This window comes from Canis lupus, chromosome 15 (genome assembly GCF_003254725.2).
Source record: "Canis lupus dingo isolate Sandy chromosome 15, ASM325472v2, whole genome shotgun sequence".
Taxonomy (NCBI): domain Eukaryota; kingdom Metazoa; phylum Chordata; class Mammalia; order Carnivora; family Canidae; genus Canis; species Canis lupus.
Window position 1 is genome coordinate 42,148,966 of NC_064257.1, and position 7,144 is coordinate 42,156,109.

A 7,144-nucleotide genomic window follows, 5' to 3' on the forward strand; every position below is an offset into this window, starting at 1 on the left:
GCATATTTGGTAGGTTTACATAATAATATGGAATAACTAGTCTATAGTTCCCTTGGAAATAGAAAACCCTTATTGTATTTTTCAATTTATCTTTATTAACAACTTTAATAATTAAATTTTGCACTCTTATTTAGCATCCAATTAGTTAATTCAACATGATAATTTTTCTATTAATTTTTCTCAGATTTTGTTGGTGAGCAACATGTTATTTCTAATTAATTATCTTTTTCTTCTTTTCTTTTCTACTGGCTATACTACTTTTTTCTGTTTCACGTCTTTCTTAATTTCCTAGAATTTTCAGAATAATCTAAAATAATAGGAGCAATATAGGTATCTTAATCTTATTTGTGATTTAAAAGTCCTCCAGTATGCCTGAGTGCCTCGGTGGTTGAGCGTCTGCCTTTGGCTCAGGTCATGATCCCGGGATCCTGGGATCAAGTCCCACATTGGGTTCCCTACATGGAACCTGCTTCTCCCTCTGCCTGTGTCTCTGCCTCTCTCTCTCTGTCTCAAATAAATAAATAAATAAATAGCCTTTAAAAAAAAATCCTCCAATATCATACATTAAGATAGATTCTCTATTATGTCAACTAAACACCTATTTGTAATTTATTTTAAAGAATGTATAAGGGGGATACCTGAGTGACTCAGCAACTTATGTGTCTGACTTCAGCCAGGTCATGATCTCAGGGTCATGGAATCGAGCTTACATTGGGCTCTTCACTCAGTGGGGAGTGTGCTTGTCCCTCTGCCCCCCTCCCATTCATACTCTCTTAGTTTCTCTTTCAAATAAATAAAATCCTTAAAATTTTTTCTATAAGGAATAGGTCCTTGTATGTTATCAAAATGTTTGGTGTTTAATAGCATTTTCACATGACTTTTCTGGTTCATCCACCTACTGTAATATATTTGATTCCTACAATTTCTGATGTTAAACTATCCTGAAATAATATCTACTGGGTATATAAAATATAACATAGTATATTTATATTATTTATGTATCATATAAGATAAATATAGTTTATGTCCACTAATGAATTCAATGTGTTCACAAGGTTTTTAGAACACTAGGATTCATATTCATGCAGTAAAATAGTTTGTTAATTTTGTTTTATTATACTACCTTTGTCAAGTTTGGCTATCAAATAAATTAGGAAAATTTCACCAGTTTTTATGTCTTAAAATAATTTCTATAATGTGAAACTTCTAATTCTTTAGAACATCAAAAGTACCCATTTATGGGATGCCTGGGTGGCTCAACAGTTGAGCATCTGCCTTCAGCTCAGGGTGTGATCCTGAGATCCTGGGATCAAGTCCCACATTGGGCTCCCTGCATGGAGCCTGCTTCTCCCTCTGTCTCTGCCTCTCTCTCTGTGTCTCTCATGAATAAATAAATAAAATATTTTTTTAAAAAAGAAAGTACTGATTTATTAAACTGTCTGGGATCAGAGCCTTTTTCAGTGTTAATTATTTGAAAACATTTTTCATTTTTGTCATGACTGCTGTTCAAGTTAGGTCTTCCATCTCCCCTTGAGTTAATTTTAATTGTTTTGCCTATTAATCCAATAATTTTGTTGAGGCTTTTGGATGCATTATCACAAAATTCTACGTAGGGTGTTTTTATATTTAAAATCTTTTCATGTATGCTAGCAAGAGGAAATTGGCTTACCCCTTCCATTTCCTTGGAATTACAGGTACAGTAGCTTCTTTTTTGCTTCTCAGGAGAGAATTTTGAAACAAACATCTCTCCCCTCACGAAATAATTGGGCCAAATTTACTAGGAATTACACGGTTTTTAAAGCAGCTTAAGGGGGGCAGCACGGGTGGCTCAGCAGTTTAGCGTCGCCTTCAGCCCAGGGCATGATCCTGGAGATCCGGGATCGAGACCCACGTTGGGTTCCCAGCACGGAGCCTGCTGCTCCCTCTGCCTGTATCTGTGCCTCTCTCTCTCTCTCTCCTCTGTGTATTCTCATGAATAAATAAATAAAATCTTTAAGAAAAAAAAAAAAAAGCAGTTTAAGGGTCTATCGCTCACTGTGTCTTTATCTTTTTCCCTCTTCTGCCTTCTTGTGCCCAGACACAGGAGCCCTGGTTTCTGGCAAGCTCCTGACTGCTATATGGCAAGCAAAATTCATACATTTTGGCCAATATGCCTGCCAGCCATTCTTTTATCTACTCAGCTTCTGCACTGTGACCTGTGAGTTACCTCCAGTCAATGCAGATTGGAGAGAGTAGGAAACCCACACTAGCTTAAAAGTCAAGCCCCAATCCCCAATTCATTTTTGCCAGGGAGTACTTTATTTGGAGAGCCTCCTTTGGCCTACATTAATGGAGCTGATAAGTTGATGCAAAGCAGATGTTTATTCTACAAAGCAGGACTCTGGAGGGGAGGAAGGAATTATTGACTTCCCAAATGTAACTCCTAACATATCAGAGACCTCTTTTCATTCTCAATTTTATGTGTTTGTGGCTTATCCTTTTTTCTTAAATCACCTTCCCAGGAATTTGCATGTCATTGTTGTTTCACAGTCTAGGATGAGAGAATTCCATGTGGGTCAAAAGCAGCTGTAAAGACCTCAAATGCGTGGCTCTTTGGATCTTCCCTCTACTGTTACTCCAGTCACAGGGCACGGCTTCTGGCTTCTCCCGGACACCTACTCTCCCTCTAACAAATTATGTCCTTCCCCTGGACCAGGTTTCATATTCTGCATATGCTTCTGCATATTCATGTCAACCATTTTATCATGCTCTTTACTGGCTTTCTCCAGCTCATGACTTTTCAGCTCCTCCTCTGATGCTACTTGCCAGGTGACTCAGGACACTTAGTTCAGAGTCAGGAGGCAGGGAATCTCACTAGCCCAGCTCATGCCTTCATGCCAAACCACATCACTGAGCCTTGGAAGTCTGGGGAATGACTAGGGCCCAGGGCCAGTCAAGGTCTGCTCCTAGACCTACCATCTCCAGTCGTCCTCCTCAAAGACAGCTCAAAATTAATGTGTTGAAACAGAATTCTTGATTCATACTTTTATTCAGTCCTGAATGTCCATAATGTCCCACTCCCCATCTCCATAATGTGCCCATCATGTGCCCAAGTTGTTCAGACCCATGTGCTCTTGTTGGTTTCTCCCTTTCTCCCATCACTTCACTCACACACTTTCATTCATCACATCTTATCATTCTTTCTCTAAGGTAGGTCCTAATATTATATAGCTCCCTCACTTAAGAATCTTCAGTAGCTCCCTATTTCCCTTAGAACAAAATCCAGTCTTTTCTCATGCCTGACACAGCTTTCCATGATCTGGTCCTGACTAACACCTCTACCTGTTCTCACACTCTGCTGCCCCCACTCACAGTGTGCTAGGCATACCAGCTTCTCCAGGTGACTCACTAACCTTGAAGCTCTTTTCCTGCCTTTAGGGCCTCTGCACTGGCTTCCACTTGCTTGCTCTTCCCTCTGTTCCTTCATTTGCTTTAGAAAGGCCATCTTCTCTGAATAGTCTTTCCTTGGCCACTCTCTCCAAAGGAAATTTCCCCTGACTTGTATGTAATTATTTGTTTTATTGCCTCATGCTTTCATATTTTGCTTGTCCCCCAAATTACCAGGAAAGAAACTACAAAAAAAAAAAAAAAAAAAAAAAAAAAACAGAGAAAGCAAAAACCATAAAAAGAAGTGAAAATTAAAAAAAAAAAAACTTCAAAAAAAAAAAAAGAGAAAAGGGAGGAAGCAAGAAATTGAAAGGAAATCGACATAAAATGATCAAACTTTTTGGAGAAGAAAGTTCATAAACACAGATGCTGTCCACCCTTCAAGAACATTCCAAACACTTATTTCTAAGTTTGGTGAAATGATTTCCAGTTTTTATGTACATCGATTCTCCTTGAACTCTGACAACTACAATATTGTCTAGTTTGAGAACTTACCAAAATGAAGGTTCAAAATGAATTATAAGCATTTGAAGAAATCATTAGGAGCTACTAGAAGAGTCTAATGCTTCCTTTCTCATTGTGAGTTTGCATAGCCAACATCCAAGACAAGTTATAAAATAAAACAACCCTCCCTTAGGGCCATGGGTACATGAGGCATCATTTCCCCACAACAGCCTGACCCCCTCACCTCCCTTTGTCCTCTTTGTAAATCACAGGTGTTCGTGGGCATAAAGCCCATCAGAAGAGTGTTTATTGTGAAGAATTCTTTCTTTGCAACTTGTTCTAAACCTGTTCAGAGAGTGCTCCATGCCGTAGACCAAATCTCCATAAAAATCAAGGAACAAGAAGTTTTCTGTACTCCTGCCCAGCAGTTGCACTATGACATTGGTTTCGACAGCTCTGTGACCCGGTATTATCCCAACTTCATTCACTAGTCTCTTTTTCTCTTTCTCTCTATTCCTTTTTTTAAAAAAGCCTATTGGTATTTTTTTTTATCTACTGTAAAATAAAAAGGAGGAGGATGTTTTTTTTTTTTTAAGTACCCTGTGTGGCAGCTAGAAAAAGCTATCTACAGTTACTGCAGTAATGGTTTCAAAAAACACCTGCAAATCAAAGAAAGACACCATAGCAGTGTCTTCAGTGTTGTTTTTTGTGAGTTTTTTTTTTCTTCCCTTAAAATTCCTTCTTGGCCATTATGGGGTAGGCTCGGGAATGAATTTATGTGACAGCTATGAAGTTAGTATTAAAATTGTGAATAGTGCCTAGCAGTTTTCATGGCCTCACTATAAGATTGCCTCAATTTGCCACACAGCGGTGAATAGGGTAAGGGGGGGGGGGTGTCAGAATGAATGTGGGGGAGGAGGGTACGTGAATGGGAGGGTTTCCCTAGAGGGAGCAGCCCGGTAGTCATGGGGGAAGAGTGATTTATTTTTGAAATTCCAGGAAGAAAGGCCAAGAGAAGCCGCCGAAGAGACCCTAAAGCACGGGGGGGGGGGGGGGGGGGGGGGAGGCGTGGTGAGAGAGAAATACCGAGTCTGTGCACATTCAGCAAGTGTCAGCGCCAAGTCTAGAAGCAGGGACCGGGGAGGGCGAGGGGAAGGTGAGATGGTGACTCCGAAGCTCTGGTCTTCGAGACCGTCAGATGCCAGCAGGTACCCGAGGCCGGCGGGAGCCGCCGGGTGGAAGTGGGGGCTCGGAAGGAGGGGGCTCGGCGGCTCCGTACAGGGAAGTGCACCGCCGGGGGGGATCAGGCAGAGCTCGGGGCCCGCTGGGCGGGGGACAGGGTCTCTCGGGGAGTTACTCGGAGGAAGTCTTCCGCGGCAGGGCGCGGAGCGCGCTCGGGAAGCCGCGGTGAGCCGGCCGCAGGGAGCCCGGCGGGGAGCCCCTTCGCCCCGGGCCCCGCCCCGAGCCCCGCCCCTGCCCCCGCGCCCCCCGCTCCCGCGCCCCCACCCCGGATTAGCATGCGGGCCGCGAAGGGCCGGCCGGGCGGGGGAGGGCGGCGGCAGCACCGCGGCGCGGGGCGCATTGTGGGCCGCGCTCGCCTCCGCGGGGGACCATCTGCTCGCTGTCAATGCATCACCTGCTCGTCTGGGCCGTCGCCGGGGCAACGCGGGGCGGGGATTAAGGAGCGTGTGCGCCCGGGTCCAGGCCGCCGCGGCGGGGGCGGGGCGCTCCTCGGCACCCCCTCACCCCCACCCCCTCCCCACCCCGGCCTAGGACGGTCCCCAGCGCCCCTGGCTTTGCAGAGAGCGCGCGGCCGCCTTGGCTCGCGGATTTGGCCGGTGTCCCGTTGGGGAGCAGACGGGGAAGATCTGGCCTTTTGAACCCACCCAGAGGGCGACACCTGTGACCCTGGCGTCTACCTGGAACTTCGTGGGCGGTGCCCCCGGGGCTGCAACCTCGCAGGGAAGCTGGGCCGCGCGGCCAGGTGTCCGAGAGCGCGGCGTCTCGCCGTCCCGGGCGCCGCAGTCGCTGGGCAGCCCCGATGCGGTGCGCGTCGCGGGGAGACCTCCCGGCCACTGTCACCTGAGCACAGACAACTTCCACACGTCTGCCGCCCAACGCCCCGACCGACGCGGGGAGCCTCTGACACCAGAATATATGAGTGACACTTGCTCTTTGGGGGAGCACGGTCCCAAGGTTTATCAAAATGGGCTTATTTTCCATGGAGAAAGTGGTTCTGGAGATGAAAATCCTCAGAACTGCTGAAACTTCCCTTTCCACCTACTCGTGTTCACTGGAAATAATTGTGAACACAGGAGTACACTGAGCAATGCAGCCAACGGCAGGGGGCACAGCTAGGCTGCTGACGCCGACACAATACCAAAGTGCCTGCTCTGGGATTGTCACCAGCAGGGACACTCCCTGCCCCTTACACCCCCTTACCTGGTTTCCAAGGGACTCACGGAAGCAAGGAGTCATTAAGCTCTGGTGCAGCTGGTAACAGACCACGTTTTCTTCCCCTCTGGACCGCCTAAGTACTATTATTTAACCAGAAGCAGCAAAAAGTTGAGATTCACCAAATCCCAGACTGGACCTCCCAGACCCACATCTAAAACATTCCCAGCGTAAAATCCCAGCTTGTCTCTAAAGATCTCTGAGTCAAAAAGCCCCAAGTCTGTCTTATTAGAGCTCATTCTAGGACCTGGCAACTCTTGAGACTCAAGTCAGTCTTTGACTAACTTAGTCATTCCAACCCCTTTTCCTTTCTGAAGAAAAGTGGTCTCTTTCCCAATCAACACTTTGTGCTGAAGAAATGAATAAAATGTCCACTAACCTTCTCAAATTTTCTCCTGTCTTTGACTCCAGCCATTTTTCTTTTCTAAATCAAATCCTTATCTAAAGTCACACCAAAAACAAGTTGATAATATTGATTCTATGTATTTCTCCAAATAAAATCTCAGAATCGTCAAGTACCATTTCTCTCATCCTTTTATGATTTCTAGATATGAACATAAAAATTAGACTAATTTCATGATTAAAATTATATTTTTAGAAGTTACTATTGCCACCGTTTATTTGCTGTTCCCATCATTTATATGCAAGAGAAGAAAGTCAACAATACAAATACCCATGTGTTTTGACATAATAGATGTAGGAAAAAGAGCAAGTGTGTAATGTATTAATTAATAATTAAGTGTGTAAGTTAATAAGTTACACACTTGCTCAAAGGATAAAGAAAATTCTACCCATCCCAAACTGTTGTTAATCATGACTT

General features: G+C 44.7%; 1 long non-coding RNA gene across 1 annotated transcript; it reads left to right on the forward strand.

The window, feature by feature from the left end:
• The first annotated feature begins 4,963 nt into the window (after window positions 1–4,963).
• Window positions 4,964–6,928, forward strand: LOC125752562 (uncharacterized). Its single transcript, XR_007402405.1, has 2 exons — window positions 4,964–5,078; window positions 5,644–6,928. It is a non-coding gene; the product is annotated as an uncharacterized LOC125752562 (long non-coding RNA).
• Window positions 6,929–7,144: the final 216 nt, after the last annotated feature.